The 18,585-nt window shown below is 42.8% G+C and overlaps 1 long non-coding RNA gene across 1 annotated transcript; it reads right to left on the bottom strand.

The window, feature by feature from the left end:
• Positions 1-579: 579 nt before the first annotated feature.
• LOC311009823 lies at positions 580-1,877 on the bottom strand. Its single transcript, XR_014596694.1, has 3 exons — positions 1,531-1,877; positions 923-977; positions 580-843 (listed from the first exon to the last, which is right to left on the bottom strand). It is a non-coding gene; the product is annotated as an uncharacterized lncRNA (long non-coding RNA).
• Positions 1,878-18,585: the final 16,708 nt, after the last annotated feature.

Raw genomic sequence — 18,585 nt, 5'->3', positions numbered from 1 at the left:
GAAGGGATTTTACGAGCTATTGGTGCGTCACAACATCAGTTATAGTGAAATAGTAACGTGTTCCACATTTCAGATGTAGTGGTAAACTCTGACTGTCTGTCTGACTGTCTGTCTGCTTACAGAGCAGCAGCTAACATCAGCGTCCCACACCGACCCACCACAGCTACTGTTGGCAGTCAGCTGTCTAGGAGGACAGGTAAAGGTGTGTAGCCTGACATGTAGCCTACTTGAGATCAGGTTTAACAGCAACTACTAGTAGTTGTGCAGATGTGTATTTCTATTATGTGATATCATGGGTTTCATTCCTCCATACAACTCTGTTACAGCTACTGTGTCCTGCAAGGACTTTGGTGGCAGCCATGGTTCCAGACCCGTTTCACAACCACTCCAATAAGGAGACCATCACAGAGAGCTCGCCTGGACCCGGTAGAGGAGGAGGATACTTCGGAGGGCAGCTCTTCCTTGACTTCAGAAGAGCTTGATATGATCCTGCAGAGTCGGCCACAAACAGTTTGCGTTTGTGTTCTGATATAACTGTGAATTTCAACTGCTGATTAATTTGACAATAAAGTCTTTACAGTAATTGTAAAATGTGTCATGGTTAATATTACTGAAGTAATGGTCAGGAAGACTGCATAATATGTTGCATAGAGGGATTTATTTTTATAAAACACAATTGATAAACAAACAACAGACTGCTGTATTCCTCTTACGTGTAAAGCACCATAACCAGCTGTATATTTCATGCGTTTTGGAGAGAGAACATTCAGACAGACAGTTCCAACCAGGATGTCCCACCATGCATGCCTCTTCCTCCTCCAGCTGCTGCATCCGTCTTCTTACCTAGTGTGAATCATGATAATCGTCATGTTATGTGAATAATAATCTCAACAGACAACTTGGTGTAACAAAGTAACATTACCTGTGGTGTCTCCATGCAGCAGACGTGTTCAGTGTCTGAAGGCCCACATGGTCACCTAGATGAATATAGTACAGAATTTGAGCATTTCAACAACAAATCTTGTTAATATGGTAACCTGACTGACTTTGCTGACAAGCTGAGGTGTAAACCTCATGTTTGAATTTTGTAACAGTAAGTTTAGCACATAATGTTGAGATGGAGCACAATCACGTTTATAAAACACAGCACACAGCCTATAATTCACAATTCAGCACATAATTCTGGAGGACGACATGATACTGACCAAATCCTGTTGCTTGTATATCTTTATGTGTAGAGGATGACGTTTTTAATCCCGTTAATGTGATGTAAACAAACTGCCCGCATACAGGATGCTGTTTTCATTGGGTTTTCATCCGTTTAAATATAATGTTCCCCATTTGGAAAACATGCAACAATGAACTGTCAACAACACGGCACTACTAACGATATTAATTGTTGCCGAAAATAGCTCACAGATACGTTACTTATAGAGCGAAGAACGCAGCATTAGCGTCATTGTGGCTAGCGCTAGCTACGCTAACACATCGAGTTACCGTCCAAAACGTTACACAGACATGTTAACTAACCATCCAGGTTCGTCCTGCTGCATCCGCGGCGTCGGAACTTCTACAGGAGCCGGTCCTGGTTCTGGGTCGGAGTCCGGTTCGAAGCGGTACGGCTGGACCGCTGTTGGTTTGTAGCGTAGAACCATAACCATGGCAACAAGCTGGACGCGGACAGCATGGGGCGGAGAGACACAACCACTTCCTCAGTAGGAGCGGGGTCAGGGGTCATCTCATTAGCATAAGGCTACACCCCGACAGAATCACCCGTTTGAAAAAGTGGGGTAAAAAAGCTGAAAATGAGGAGTGTGATCCACTCCGAAATACATGTTCCGAATGTTTTTTCCAGTTGAGGAATTCAAAGACCAGGTTTGGAGACATCAATAACTTATATTAACTTGTGGAAAAATAGCATAATAGGGCCCCTTTAAATCCCATTTGCTTAAGATGATTAGAATAATTGTAAAAATGCCTCACATGTAGACGCAGAAAAATAAATAAAAATAGACGATAATACCGAAAAATGACATGACAGGATACGCCTACTAAAAGTTACGACCTTTGGTGGTCGGGATGCCGATGCCACCTCATGTTAATAGTGTGAGGTACTTATCCATAGTCATGTTTAATACCTGGAGTAGATAGTCTGTACCACCATGGTGTATTGAAATCGGCCTCCGGCGATCTGTCGGATGCTGAGTAAAAACCTGGACCTTGCGGTACGAGACTGACGGAGGCTGTCCTTATTGATCACTTTCACCTTAATAACATTTGCAAAAGTAATCATTTATTGAGGAACGGGACGTCCATATGCCTCGCGGTCTTGCATGCAATAAATGCACGTGGCTTTTTCCATATCGGGAGTACGCACATTAAATCTTCAAAGTAGCAACCCCAGCTCCGCTCAACCATCTGTTCCCCCCCTCCAAGTTACAACAATTAACACTCATGGGATCTGAAACTCTCCATTTTGATTGCCAGTTCTGTAAATCAATTTTTGATGATCTACTTTTTTTTTTGTTCCGTCGTGTCAGCGTTTATTTAACATCACTGTGGATACTCTTGAGCAGGATGCATTTTCTCCTTCCAACCCTGATTTAGAAGGTAATGAGGTCGATGTTTCACTGTGATGTCGGTCAACAGGGGGTCCGGCTAATGAGACCGCCGCGGTATTGGTCTCCGTCCATGTACGATCCGAGTCGAACGCGCGCCTTGAAACAGCGTGAGCAAATACACGTGTCTTTGATTAGGCGGTTACTCAACGGTAGCTAATATAAGTGCGGGGTAGGACACGCGGTGCTGCCAATTTCATAACACATGAAGCCATTAGTCGCCACAAGTTGATATTTTTGGGGCCCGGAAGACTCTTTTCTTGCTTGTGGGTCCAATTAAGATTATTTAGGGTATTAGCAGAGTTGACTTTCTGCAGAAATGCCCACACACAAATGAACCCTCTCACAATTTGCTTTCACCATGTGTTGTAAATGATCCGACAGCTTGTTTGTCCCTATTTTGCGGCGTATTAACGATTCTCTCTTCAGCAGACAGTCTGTGTCAAATATTTATCTCGAATGAAAACTGACTGATTGGTAAAAAAAGAAAAGAAAAAGGAAGTGCAAGAGAAACCGTCGTATTAAATGGACGTATGAAAGTTTTATAAGTGCATATTTTCTTCAAGGAGAGTTGAATATTCAGCCACCGCAAGATGCCTTTGAACGCACCGGAAGCACAAACACTAACTAATAATAGAGACACCATCCCGCCATTTATCACCGCCCTACAGCTCCCTCTCTCTTTTTGTCTGTCTCTCCATCGCCTCTCAACGGGGAGGTTAGCCAGATTGCAACCAGAGGGTTTTTTCTTTTTTTTTTTTTTCGCCTCTCATCCTCCCGTAGAATCTCCCCGAGATCACTCATAATTACAGCGACTCCTGCCGCTCGCTGACGTCTCGCCCCGCGTTGCCATGGAAACGCCTGCCATCGCGACGAGGCGGGTGGATCGGCGTAAAGGGGATCTGTATTTCCCATCGGCCATATCTGATTAAAAAAAAACCCAGCACAGCTAACAAAGGAGGGAGACGGGGGGGAAAGGAAGTGTGTGTGTGTGTGTGTGTGAGGGGGGGGCGTTTTAATTTTCCACACGCCGCTGGCTCCTGAAGGTCCCACTCATCCTGGAGAAAGATACAGGGTCACCGCTCGTGGCTCTAATGGCTGCCGCGGGCGTAGATTGTACGTGCGTTCTCGACGAGACAGAGAAGGGTGATGATAGATCATATGGGTTAATCTAATCGGGCTCCACTTGTATGATTTAAGTCCATTACGGGTGCGTATGTGACAGGAGCGTGTCTGCATGATTGACCGGAGTGAATGTGAATTCCCCGAGACGTTCCTCCAAGGCGACGGTGTGAGTTATGCTTTCGCCGCCAACGCGTGCATCTGCAACTTTGGCGTTGCGGTGCCATAAATAATAAAAGGCGTCATCGCTTGGGAGAGCTGAATTATGAATGTTACACACACACACACACACATTATGAAATCGGCTAAGGTCAAGTTAGGGGTCAGGAAGTTCAACTGGGGAGGAGGTTTTGTTTTGGTCGGCTCCCTCAGGTCGGGCTGGAGTCGGCCAATAGAGGGACGGTCAGTTAATTAAACACGCAGGAAATGGACTTCATGAAAAGTTAATTAGGGTGTTAATGAAAGAGAAGTGGGCTGGACTGATAAAGTGGCGTCAGGCTGTGCATTTGAATGTGGAAGCTGTGTGTTTTTACGCTTAAGTGAACACAGTTTAAGTCGAACGCTTCTTTCCCTCTCTGAATTTTTTCCCCCCCTGACTTTGATGGATTATCTTAAGTATCTCAAGGAGCTGTTTCTGCAGCTTCACTTTCAAACAATTGGAAAGTAATGGCCGCCTGGAAATCTAACAGAAGGTTTACGGTTGACATTTCACTTCACTACGAGTCCGCGGCCATGCTGGCGGCTCCGGGAGGATATATTTTCAATGGAGTTGGTGACAAAATCATATATATTTTATGAGTTTGAATTTATATCCGTTTATATGTTCATAATTAAGGTTGTCATAATACTGGAATTTCTAACTTTGATACAATACCTTGAAATAATCATATTTAGTACCATTTCCACCATTTACCACCATTTTAAACAAAGAAAAAAAGCATCTAACTGAACAAAAACAATCCCAAATCTAAAACTAGATCCACAAAACATAATAGCGAAATCGTATGCGACAAAAGTGATGCGGAAAGTACCACAAACGTCACACGGGATTCTGCTGTGTTTTGCATTTCAGGCTTCGTGAAGACCTTTCGGTCCGAACCCTAGTTTTACGATTTGGACGGAGAAAGGTTAGAGCCAGACTCAAGTCAAACCTATTACGGGGGGCAAATAAGTCGCATGCAATATTCACCCGCCCATGTCCAGAGAAGTGCAACCATTCATAATTCATAAGGGGAAGTGAATGGCATGTCTGCTGGAACATCACATCTCCTAAGGCCTGTGTATGTTATTCCTTCATTATAGAATTAGTTCCCATGTCTTATTAAATTGGGTCTTCATGCATTCTTGATATACTTGAACCAATGCCAAATGTGGAAGTGGGGGAAAAGAGCATTATAAATAAGCAAAATAATCAATTTTAAGTCGGAAAATCACTAAATTATCATTATGCAATACATTTTGTTTTAATTTATTTATTTTGGTGGTGCAAAGCAAGTCACATGGGCCGCAATATTTTGGTCTGAGCCAGAGCTGCAGTTGTGTAAGCTCGAGTGAATCCAAATCCAAATCCTACAATTTGTTGTCATGGAGCTTAGCATTCTGGACGGAGCTCTCGCCGTGTGTGTGTGTGAGTGTGTGTGTGTGTGTGGACACTACTTTGATGACAATAGACTGCAACAAGCATGACGCTTCACCTGAATTAATCAAGAAATCCTTGGAATCGATAACGCTCCGCTGGCCCACCGGGAGAAGAGTTTTTCAGGTCTGCCTGCAAAAGATAGTTATCACTCCGGCTGAGAAACGAGCAGCTCAGCATCCGCCCGGCTGGCGGATAAGTTTAAAACTCAGCTTGAGGAAAGAGAGGAGGATGATGAACGACGTCTCGGGGAAGAACAGCACACGATGTAGCTGCGACGGAGGTTTCTGTAAGAGATGATGTGCGGGAGGGAATAAAAGGCTTCTGATTTGGAGGCATTTTTGGAAGAATAAAAAAAAAAGAGACAGAAAGAGGGAGATTCGCATCAGGGCTTTCTCTCAGGCCATTAGCGGCCCTGCTACGGGCTTCTCTTCTTCTTTTTCTTATATACAAAGTTGTTCTCACGACTGGAGAGATATATCATCATTGCCTTTCAGGGTGCTGACACATAAAGCTGCTGCTACATAAATAGAAAAGGTGTGAGCTTGAGGATAACTTTTCCTTCCAGCTCATTCACATGAATCTGCTTCAGAAGTCGTTCAAAAAAACTTCTTCTCAAATCCAAATGCGATGCAAGATTTGACTCATGAAAGCATTAGTAGCCATACTAGCGTGCGATGATTAACATTCCATGTCCGTCCTTGATATTCATAATTCTCAAGCTTGCCGTTATTTGCATTTGCTTGAATGTCAATAATGAGGTCCACCCACCAGCTATGAATAATCCTGACAGCAGAAACGCTCTCATTATAGAATCAAGGACACCTATATATATATATATATAAATGCACATATAGTCACTATGGTGCCTTTGAGCTAACGTGACTGCTCACATTCCACCGCAGCACTCTTTGATCATGATCACCTCGTCTGTGGAATATTAGCCGACTGACCCCTGAGGCGTAGAGCTTCATATCTACGATTCCACTAGGTGAACCGCTGGACGAAACGAAATACATAACGAGTTATGTTTGGTTTTTGGTTCCTCAAACATCAACTGCACTAAAACAATTAACGGTTATCACAATATGGATGGATGGGACTATATTTATTGGATTAATGTCTATTATTCAGACTATTATTCTCCTCCGGTGCAAACATTAAATGGAATAGAGATATAGATATTCATATTGTGTTGGATTGGACTAGAAAAAAAAAAAAAGGCTTTGGCCCACGGAGAGAATCGGCACAGAGTTCAATTGGCCAACAAGCTTGTGAAATTATTTATTGTCCTGCTGTTTTCTCGATCCAGCAAATGATGCCTGATGCCAATGTTGGAGCAGATTCAGCCTACACCACATGCTATGATAGTGCCTTTGGCGTTTGCTGGGATAGATACAGCAACAGTAGAAAACACATGATTTCATTTGTTGTTTTTAATCAAAATAAATGCAAGTGATCTCCCATGCTCATTTTGTATTGATTTCGGTGGATATATATCAGTAGAGAACATTTAGACAACAATAATACTGATAATGGTGATTTGACATTTTCATCCCCCTTTATCTGTAGTTGGTAGGAAGTCATTTACAAGTGAAAATATAGTCCCTGAAAAGTGACATTTCAATATGGAAAAAAAATGCCTCTTATCTACTCCCTCTCTCCATCCGGTTGAAGAATTGTCAGGATGAGAGCGTGACAGCTGGAATCAAATAAGCCAAACTTTTTAAAGAACAACTTTACAGTGATGGGTATGAATGGTTATAGAAATAGAATCGACTGGAAGTTGAGCAGTCTGAGGTTATGCTATCCTTTGATCGTCTCTGAAAATCGAAGGATGTTTTGAACCCGGCTGGAAGAAAAATCCGAGCGGTTAAAAGAAGAAAACTCATAAAAGGGGGCAGACGGAGCACAGCACATGTGTACGACAAGTCTGTTTACAGAGAGTGATTCCCATGCCGGACGGCGGAGTTGTTTACATGTCGTAAATTTAGCCAAACCGTGTATTCCCAAACCAGAATTAAGATGTCAGAGCGCTGCCCGGCGGGCTGGCTGCTGATGGAGCGACTCTGACATTGTGTTCTCCATGTGGAGATACTGAGGCTTCCCAGTCAGGAAATTAGCCATCCAGCATGTCAGCTCTCTATCGAGATTACATCTGAGGACAGCAGATAAGAGCCGGGGAAGGACAAGGGAGGTCTGTAGACTGGTGTCTATTCAATTAATTTGGATAAATCAATATACGTGAAAAAGAAAATGATTATGATGGTGTCAGGTGTGGCTGGTGCAAGGTCATCGGGTCAAGATTAACTTCTCTCATGTAAATGGAACAGGCTTGGATTGGAATAATAGCAGTCTAGTTTATTTAAGGGGAGTCTGAAGAATCTAACTCCTTGCCTTGTTGCAAACAGTGATTAAAGGGGGCCTTCGCAGCGATATTCCACTGTTTTCGAGCCTCCTTTAAAAATGGGATTGTACAATAATAATCTCCACAAAAACAAAAGGTTCCTCCCACTCAAACCACTTTCAGAGAAGCCTGGTGACGTTACACATGTAGGGAACGGATGGTGACCTTTCCACACCTTAGCTTTTGCTTAATTGACACGCTAATTAAAACAAAAAAAGACATCGTCTGTTATCAACGCTAATCCCAAATCCCCTGGAGGGGCTGATAAGGAATATCTCGTGGCCCCCAGTCCTCATCAGAGGATTGCTTTCATCTTTGACCAGCGTGGCGAGGGCCAGCGAGAGGCCACGGCACGATAAAGACAGATCCATAACACACACACAACCGTTCATGCATGCACTCATGCAAGACCATGAGTTGCCCGCAACTCCGTTGCCCTTTCCCCCGATCCCCTGCTAGCAGTGGCCTTCCAGGCTAAGCCCGGCGAATCTCCTTTTAATGAAGTCCGCTAGCGCTGCCTTTCATCATTACAGTCACGGCTCCGTCTCTTGCTGAGCAGTTTACTTTTAATCCAAGTCGATGGTGCATATTGCTGAGGAATGTAGATCGAGTGGTTTATCTGTCACTTTTTCACCATCTTCAACACTCTAACCCTGAAAAACATGCAACTTAGACAAAACCCAAATGAGGAAAAACGTTGCAATTTTTCGTTAAAACGACCATTTGGAAAAAAGGGGTGACGCCCACTTTCACTAAACGCACGCCAGGATTAATTGGAATTCAAAAGTACGCCCACGTAACATTTGCGCTCTGCACTCTTGTACTGTGACATTTGGATGCTCATTGGATGCGGTTGACACGGTACCCTCTGCGTACTCTGTCATAATAATCCAGGACATGTTCACAGAAATGCATGCTCTGCTGTTCGCCATCGCCATTAGATTTCAGGAAATAGGAATTTCTGGTAAAGCTGACTATAATATTACTGATTTTTGATGTTTTCACATAGTTCAGTATTATAAAAAATGGATTTTAGCAGTATATATATATGCTATTCTCCCTTCTGCCTATTATGAACTATTCTAAAAGATACTGAAGACATCTTTCCTTTTTTAGGAAGAGAAAAACTAACAGAACAGGGCACTATGACCAATGTGAAGGCTGAGAGATGTAAGAAAAATAAAATAAAAACAGCCAGCTTGATGGAGAGTGGCAGTAATCATACTTTCGGCGCTTTGAAGTTGAATAAACGCAATTTTGCAGGGTAGTTTGCTTTAACTCTAAATGTCCCGATTCCATATGAAGGCGGTTAGCATCGAGGCCTGAATGATTGTGAAGAAGCACTCAGACTCAACGGTTGTAATTCTGTAATATCACGACGCAATCCACCAAGGTAAGCTTGGTCAAGGATTCACCTTTATTTCTAATGTGGGACATCTTATTGCCAAACAAGGCGTCCGTGGCCTGGTTTTCTGTTGCTATATGAACGAGGCTGTCTTTACTTACTTGCTTTAACTGAACTGCAGTATAACAGCGTGTGTGTCCTTGTTTTTAGAATTACATAAATCTCAGAGTTAGCAGGCACGACGTTCTGTCAAAGCAAATAGATTTCATTCCAACAGCGAAGCAGATAAACTAGAGGAGTGCACTTTGTTTATTTGGGAGTACTCTACGTGTTGGCCTCTGTTTACCCGAATCAAAACTATGTTTTTTTTTAAGTTGGAGATGTTCTATCGAGCTTGCTGGGCAACATCAGGCCAATTCAAATACAGGCCAAACATAATCAAACATCCAGCCTGACCTCTACCATGTTTTTCTCAGAACCTTTTTTCTTCCAAACGCATTGAAAAACACTCAAGAGGCCTCGGATCACACTCGGCGCATAGCGCTTCTAATTCGTCTTTTTTTCCAATTCATTTCCCCCCCTCCCCAGTGGTACGCTACGCCGAGTGAGTCCAAACGTTGTTAACCTATTCATCAAACAATGTGTTTAATACATATTTATGGTCCACATATCATTGGTCAAAACATCTCGCTCGATAAAACATCCGGCTGATCGTTGAACCACCTGACAAAAAGGGGCCGATTCATCTCTGGGGCTGCTCGCACTTGGAGCCGCATTATTCAGAGCAATCCCCCATATTGCTATCAGACAAGCTGACATTAGTGAAAAGCACAGCAAGACGCTCAGCATGAGAACCGGAGGTGGAAATATGGAGGGGAAATTCATTTATTGGGAAAATGGATAGAGCGGTATCTGCACCAACAGAGGAATCCTGCTTTGAAGATTCGTGTTATAAAGAAATCTGTCACGGATGCTCGAATCAACTCGGTGGAAAGTTGATTGTGGAAATAGACGCTTTATATTTGAAACATTTACACACAAGCTAGTCATATATAACCGCATTAATGGATAGTTTCATATTGGAAATAACTGCAATGGCAAAATGTGACAATTCCTTTCGTTATCTAACAATTTGTCCTACATTTATTCAACAAAGGACTCAAACTATTTTAAAATATGTTAAAATGTGTGTTAGATATTAGTCATTCACAACCATAACATTAATTCATATACACCATTAAAACATGGTATGGAAGAAAGCTTCAGACTGCATTTCTGATGTGTGGTTTCGGATTTTACTTGAACATCCCTCCAGAGACGCTTCGCCTCAAGTCAAATATCTCTCCCACCAAAACACCGACCCGACTTCACATTAACAAGCGATCGAACAATCCGTCTTCAAAATTCTTTCCACCACACGGTCCGCTTAGAAATCCCTCCATCACAACACAACCAAGGTCTGGAATTTGTAATTAGGGGCCCCCTATTCTCCACGGTGAATTTGATTTACGAGATATTTTTCCCCCAATAACTCTGCACTCAAGTCCAAAAGCAGTCATCAGCGAACCAAAGCTACCCCGAATAAACAGCAAATCCTACAGCCAATTCATAAACATCCCATTAGCCCTTAAGTTCATTATTGAGCTATCAGCACATAAACATCATAATAACATAGGAATTCAACAGGGGTACGTTTGCAGCTTGGTCAAGGGTAAATATGAAATGTCTCACCAATTTCTTTCTAGAATATTTCTTCCAGTTATTTGCCCATTAATATTTAACCGAGTCGTGCAGTTTCTCTGAGCTATTTTGCGTCATGAATCGCCGTAACAAGCCCCAAGCTTGATGCGAGAGCTTCAGCACAACACTCCCAGTTACTTAGGCTGACCTCCATTGTGATTAAATGGCACCATGCAATCTCATACAGTACATGCACTTATTGTTTTTGACCCCCCCGGAGAATTAATAGCGGCGTCGCTCGGAATCCGTCTTTTGTAGAGCTCCCCATAAGCAGCTAATAGCAACGTTATTTCATCGATGGTGACAACTTGGCAGCGTCGGACATATTAAGGACGATTATCGTAGGCAATTTACCATAGAGATAGTCTTCAGGGGAGATACAGCATGAACTTGATGCTATCACCGAGACTTAAAACGCATTACTGGACAATGGGAAACACAAGAGTGGGAGTTTGTAGAGGAGAGAATTATCTGTACTGGCCAGATATGTTACTTGATTCATGGATTGGACAGTACAACACGAAGAAGAGTCAATTAACTGATACAATCTAGATCGAAATATGGCTGATTATAGGTAGGAATGACTATTCTATCCATGCATGTGGTCTGAAACGCATTAAAATGTACATGCATTCTGATTCCCTCTAATTATTTTGTTCTTTGAGAAGAAAAGATATCATCAAGCTACAGATATGCCTGTAATGTATTCCCTCAAAAGTAGCATTGTCTCACTTTAAGGCACGACGGCGCGTCTTCCATCACGGAATTAGACCGTTACCTCGGTAACAGTTGAGAACGTCCCTGCGTCTTGGTGGAAATTGCTTCCATTGACTGGCCCGTATCGGATTTTTAATAAAACGCCAAATTAGGTTGATGTATTAGCAGCTGAAACGGCACATACAGTAACCTGACACAGTATGCATGTGATTGTATGTCATGAGAGCATATATATATTTATATATCAGGGGAAAAAAGAAGCTGTGCAGATGAAACCCGCCGCTCCGTTGTTCTAATTTCAAGGTTCTCGAGGTGCAGGAGATGCTTGGCTAGTGGACGGTGATATTGCTCCTGTGCCGGGAAACTAACCCTCCCCTCCACCCCCCGCCACCTCCACCCAGACGGGATGCCATTGGGTTTATGGTTATGGATTACTTGCAGATTGTGTCACAGTGGCTACAGATGTTAAGTGTCACTGTGGGAGAAGGAGAAGACGGCGAAACCGCAGAAAGAGAGGGAACCGTTACCCAGGGTACACTTGGAGGGATTCACTCCATTTGCACAGACTTGTCGGGCTGAATCCCACAGAGCAGGATGCTCATTTCCCTTCATAGCTAACTAACAGGGCATGCAATATACAGGAGTGTCTGCTCTCCTTTTTGACCCCCATAATCCAGCAATACTCCTCTTTGTATATCATCCATTATTCTCAATATTCCTTCGATATTTGATTGTGATGCTTTGTTTTGGATTTTAATTTCCACAAATCCACACTCGCTCCTCTAAATGCAATATTAAACCTAATTATGTGGAAACAATATATTCCAACAACATGCCTGAGTGAGGTTGGGGGCTGGGGGGGGGTTGTTTGCCTATTCTTCATCTGCTTCATTTCATAACGCGTTAATTAACACAACAAAAGGTCCATTGTCTCCCGGATGCCGTCATTCAGATGTGAAACGCGTCTGGAAGTTCAACTCCGGCGGTTTAGAGCCCGTGTTGTATTTGCAAGAGGATGTGAAGAATGTGTCACCCGTGTTTTGGGATGAATCAGCGCCGCGTTGAACAAAAAGGGTGCACTTTAAAAGCAATAACAAGCTGTTTCATTTTCCTTGAGTGCCTCTTAAAAAACAGTCCCATTCACAGGCGGTAAGGAGCGGATCATCGGAGGATACAACAAGTCATTATTATAATGTGAGTTTTAAGCGATCCAAGGTTGAAGGATCGCGTCGGATCTTCCGAACTGGAAATGTAGAAATTATGTTCCCCCACCACCTCCTCCCTTGATCTTTTGGTCATGTCTAACATACTGAAGCTAGCATAAGCCAATGGGTCACTCTCATATAGGCTTAAGAGAACAAACCCTGAGAACAGCTGGTGAGTGGACATTGACATAACAGATGAATTAACATTTGGCTTTTCGGAATGGTATGCCTGGCCTGGCATTTAGTGACATTTCGCCTTGCCACATGCATTCGGAGGCTCGGGAGAATAAAAAAAATAAATAACGGCGGGCTGACCATTCATCGTGCGTCTATTAGCCGATCTCTAGCCATCACATTGGACGGTGAGTGATGTTAAATGAAGTTATTTCGAAATTCCTCTTTCACACAGGCTGCCCCCTTTAATGGACCTCTAATGGAACTAAAAATTAAATGTGCATTATGTGCTTTACCAATCTGGATCACACTCAACTCCATGAGGGATGAAATTATAAAAACGCGCCAGCATTCGCGCCACTCTTCATCAACTTCTTAATTGGCATCATGTGAGGACATAGCTTCAAAAACGGCCGCACTGGAAGAGTGCAAATGCCTCAAGTGTTTGATTGCGTGCTTTGGATGAGTTTTTGAAGCCTCAAGGTTTTACGGAGAGCAAGGTTCTTCACCATTGATTATATTTCTCAAAATCAGAATGCTTTCTGCATCTTTCTTAAAAACACAAACTAACTAAAGTTGTGAAAAAATAACTAGATGACCCTAAATGGAGAAGGCCGTCCATCTCAATGAAAAATCTTCACTAGATTGCGATCCAGCCTGAAAACACTTGCGTTTTCTGCCCCTTATGCCTGAAATCAATAATTATCTGTCTTGCTTTGAGATGGGGGGGGGGGGGGAGATGTTCCGACGCTGCACTTTCATTTTTTCTCATCTGACCTTTCGAGCGGGAGACATCATGCTTGAGAAAATATTCTGCAAATTGATGAAGACAGCTCTTTTCATTAACCCTTTGTTCGGGACGGGACTATATTGTTCGCCCATTACCTTAACCCTCATTCACTTTATCTTTGCTCCTCATAGAGGCCTATGATCTCAGAGACAACCATCAGATGGTTGAATCTTAGAATCCCCCGGCGTGTCATTAGTCTTTGTGCGTTGCAATTTCATGTGATTTTAGCCGAGATATGCAGCCACCTTTGTGCTCATGATTTCTACAGGGGTGAAGTAATCAAGCAGCAAAACCCTTTTGATAACACGATGATGAATAATAAAGCCTTTTTGCAATTAGCCGAGCAAAGGAATATAAAAGCACTATCATTTCCATGAGAGGACATGAACGCCCATAAATCAACAGCCTGAAGAAGAACAAGCATCCATACATTTGCGATATATACATTTACAATCTGTGTGATGCTTAATGCCATTCTCTGATTTATTGTGTTTTTTAAACATCAAGGAATTTAAAGTGTTGAGTATGTTTTAGCCTTTTTTTAACATGTGAAATTACATTTTTGGTTTTGTTTATGATAAACAGGCTTGAGTTAAATGAAGCAAATTGATTTGTGTTGATATTGAGTCGCTTTTTAACCTTTAAACCATATTCCTTGACGCCCAATTAATCACTGAAGTTCATATCTAACTTTGCCAAATTATGTCCCTTGTATTTTTTAAATGAATGCAGATTCAGTGCTGACATTTAGGGCTAGCAGTGGCCTCCAGTACAAACCCACAGCCCTTTCCATCAAACACAAGACAACACACTGCCCTTTTCTTACATTACAACACACCAGGTAATTCCTCCCACCTGTTCACTCCTTTGCACTCATTCCCCATCTTTGTTTAGCCGGCTGGCAGAGGTTGCCGTGTCACTCCGCTCTGCGCGGATCCATTGCAGGAGAACAAATTAATCTTGACAAGAACACAGGGAGCTCCTCCGAATAGAGCATCTTCATTCAAACACGGAGTGTAAAACCGGCGGGATAACTAGGGGACACTTCCGCCGGTGTCACCCCGCGTTCCCTTCACATGATGAATACAGTCTTGAGATCCGTATCGGCTTCAATTTCAAATAAAGTATGGTCTTCACAGGCGACGTTGTCTCGTGCCAGCGGAAAATGGGATTTACGCTTTTGAGTCATGGCGATCCAAAGTGCAGCGTAAGTCCAACGGGAGCACTTCTGCGCCGCTCATCCATCTTAACCCTCTTTAAATCAATATTAAAACATATGTCACGCAAACTCTATTACGGCAAATTTCATTTAGCTTAATAGGATTGAGGGCCCCTTGTTTTCCAGGCGCTGGCGAGGAAAAAACAAAAGCACCAAAATAGGCTTCGCGATGCGTTATTGCTGCTGTCCTCGCTTGACGCCGCGCAGTCCGCTGCAGGTTAAACACACCGGACGGTTGAACTTGAAAACCAAGGATGGATGTGCATGAACATGCGTTTCAAGCACCTCTATGATGACGCTGCAAATGAAATGCCACCTCACAGCTGGATCACACAGTGAATCCGCCACGTCAGCGACGCTACAAGCGAAATATACCCAAATATTGACTTTTATGATTCACTTTGTTCAGTGCATTCTAGTTGTAGTCCTAATTCTTTATATTTAAGATGATGATATGATAAAGGATGTGAATTCCAGTGAGTGTTTCTGCCTTTAGAAAGGCATTATAGATCCACGAGCAAAGTTTCGGATGTAAAAATGCCATGTCATGCAACAGCTTCTCTGCGAACTTGCACTGAGCCAGAGGGAAGAAACGAAAAGACATGGCAGAGATTGTGCAACTCACCACCAGCAGTGAGGATATTTAGATCAGTGTCTCTCCGGCCCTTGATCAATGATATCTGCTGAGGCATGTCAGCCCACATTCGGCTCAAATGCTGGGGAATGTCATGAAGGCGAGGATGTATTTGGCCTGGTGAGAGCACGGAGGCATGGTAAGTGTAGCGAAAGAACAGGAATCGAGTCGAGAGAAGACAGACGCGCGGAAAAAAAAGTAAAACGAGTGATGAAAGGATGTCGTCGCGGAGGAACAGCGATTTCCTGATAAACGCGGCTCCATTTCTGCAGCAGGGAAGGCTGAGAATGAAGACTACACATTTTATAATGATACTTTTACTGTACCATGATTAGGTGGAACACAGCAGAATCTTCTACGGAATTGTTGGGAGTGGAAATGCATTGTGAATAATGTAGGCACTAGGTTTTTGCACATTTATATGAAAAAAAATCACATTTTCTGTCCACCATGAGTGGTTTCTCTATGAAAAATGTCATCTGTGATATTAAATAGACCCCTAAAATGCATGTTTACAATTCAAAATAAGTGTTTGAACTACACTTTGTGTAGTCAAAGCCAAAGAAATGTGTTTTTGTCGCAGAAAAACAAGCTCATGTCAATGAGATTGACGTCAGCTGACAAACAAATCCTGGCGAAGGAGTAAACAGTGAGTCAGCTCCGCTTTTGTCAAGAAACGGTGATGACTGAGGAGCGAAAAGAACCACAATACAAGTACAATCAGTCCCGTTAACGCCGGTTGCCATCATCAATCCATTATCGCTCACGTCCCGGAGAAAACAGAAGGCTGCAGCCTTATGAAGCCGAGTTATGCAACGCCCGTCGCAGTTGGGGGAAAAATCGAGGCGAGTCCAAGTCGAGTCTCCTCGAAGGACCCCGAAGAAGAACTTTGGGGTAAGGGAGGACAAGTGTGGCTGCTGGACACAAATCATTTGTGAAGAGGGTGCATTCGGTTTTAGACGCAAGGTCGTCCCCTGATGCTTCCGACCCGGGTTACTCATGCCTTGAGAATGTTTGTGTGTGGTACGGGGAGGGGGTGATGAGTGTATGTTTTTGTGTGTGTGTCAGTTTGGTTACTCATGGGACTGGAGGTTCTTCCAGAGACAGACAGCGTTAACTTCAACAGACACACTTAGGCACGCACACATGCAGATTAATCTCTGTCGGGACTCGCGGGGACACTTTGGAACTAGTTTGTGGGCGGAAGGACAGAGGAGGACATGGAAACACAACTCGCCAGTGTGACATATTCTCTCTTTTGTACTGTGGTGCATCGATATCTATCCACTCATATTCCATTTGCAAAGTGAGATGTTAAATCTAATTTATCATTGAACTTCTATAACACATAAGAGGGTTTACATCGAAGCAGCAGAAAAGAGCCTTTTTTTTTAAAAATCATTCTTTCTTGGCGCCTGCATTACCCACAATTCAACTTGCATGCTGACAGTGTTGGAATGCTGCGTTTCCTGCCAAAAAAGCCCAAAGCTGCATTGGTTTATGCAGGGATAGCATGTGTTATCATTTGCATCCTGCACAAGGTCAATCAGAAATTATTCAGTCAAAATTAGTATTTTTTTGGATGCTTAAACATCAAAATAAAATGGTTAAATAAATAAATAAATATCTAATAAATACCAGCCCTGGGTTACATAGATATTCAGCAAACAAAAAGTATTTAAATAGTTATATTTAAATTAAAATGTTTAAATGAGAGCGTTCTATTTAACTCCAGGACAATAAAAAGCTAACATCAAAGAGATTTTCAAACACATACTTATTCTCATCCTCTCATCCGCTGGATATGTTTTAATACATGTACACTGGATATATGCCCTGTTGGAATTTACATATAGATAATGTTTCCCCCCCCCCATCTGTAAGCCTCCCAGCTATCCAGTACAGCGGAGCACGGAGTAGGAACTGGAACACAAGTTGTAAATGACGGTGGGGCTCAGTACACCACCGCGAGGGCTTTAATAATGTGTCATCTCTCACTTACAGAGTGTGTGTTTGCCGTGTGTGTGTGTGTGTGTGTGTGGCTTTGTCACAGTTGCAGCGACTCCACTGGTGATTTCCCTTTCTCTGCTTTCCTGCAGCACACCGAAGTGACAGAACTCACAGATATAGAGTCGAGACATGAAGGCTAGTACTGCGTCTGTGTGTGTGTGTGTGAAACCTGGATTCCCTCAAGTGTTTGGGTCTTTCGGTTCTGCCCTTGACCCGAGTCAATCTGCCACGTCTGGTTCTCAAATTAAGCACATGACGGCCCACGCACCTTCTGGCCACGCCGGTTTCTGAACATCCTCTCCCACCAATCGCTGCTTCTAATTAGGCCGAGCCGAGCTGATTGGCAGGGTTGCGTAAGGTTTCTTTGGGCGATATATGATTTAATATCCTGTATGTAACGGTCTATCAGTGCTGATGCTTTATGGAGTGAGTTTGCATAAAAAATGCTTGTTTCCGAGCCATATTGTTGCACATCTACATTCCAGCATCTCATAGGAATATTCCATAATCCATCCGTGATCCAGCTTTATGCACTAGTGTGCCTGAATATATGAATAGGCGCTTTTTAAACAGCTTATGGACACAATTTCAACTCGCAAAAGAGCTGTTGCTAGTGAGGCTCGGTTAGAGCAGAGAGAATTATGTTCAAAGTTCTGTTAGAAATTGGGGGGAAATTATGCACTGGCAAATATCAGCCCCTCTGACACATTTTGTACTGTACGGGGTGCTGCTTTGACATTCAGATGGGCTTTTTTTTTTACAATAGGAAACGTGTTTTGTTCTGTTTCACCAGAATACAGTCAGATTAATTCCCTCATCAATAAACATCATTATCAGATCAGCTTGTAAGACTTTTGAATGCGTTGGAGCTAACTATGAAGAAAAGTAGATTTTTTTCCCCCCTCAAAGGAGAAGCTCTCCTCAGAATCTGTGGGCCTATATCTAATTCATACATTTAGAAATATTAA

Source organism: Eutrigla gurnardus, assembly GCF_963514095.1.
Source record: "Eutrigla gurnardus genome assembly, chromosome: 24".
NCBI classification, from domain to species: Eukaryota; Metazoa; Chordata; class Actinopteri; order Perciformes; family Triglidae; genus Eutrigla; species Eutrigla gurnardus.
The sequence above is the reverse complement of the archived record's forward strand: the minus strand, read 5'-3'. Positions and strand labels throughout refer to the sequence as shown.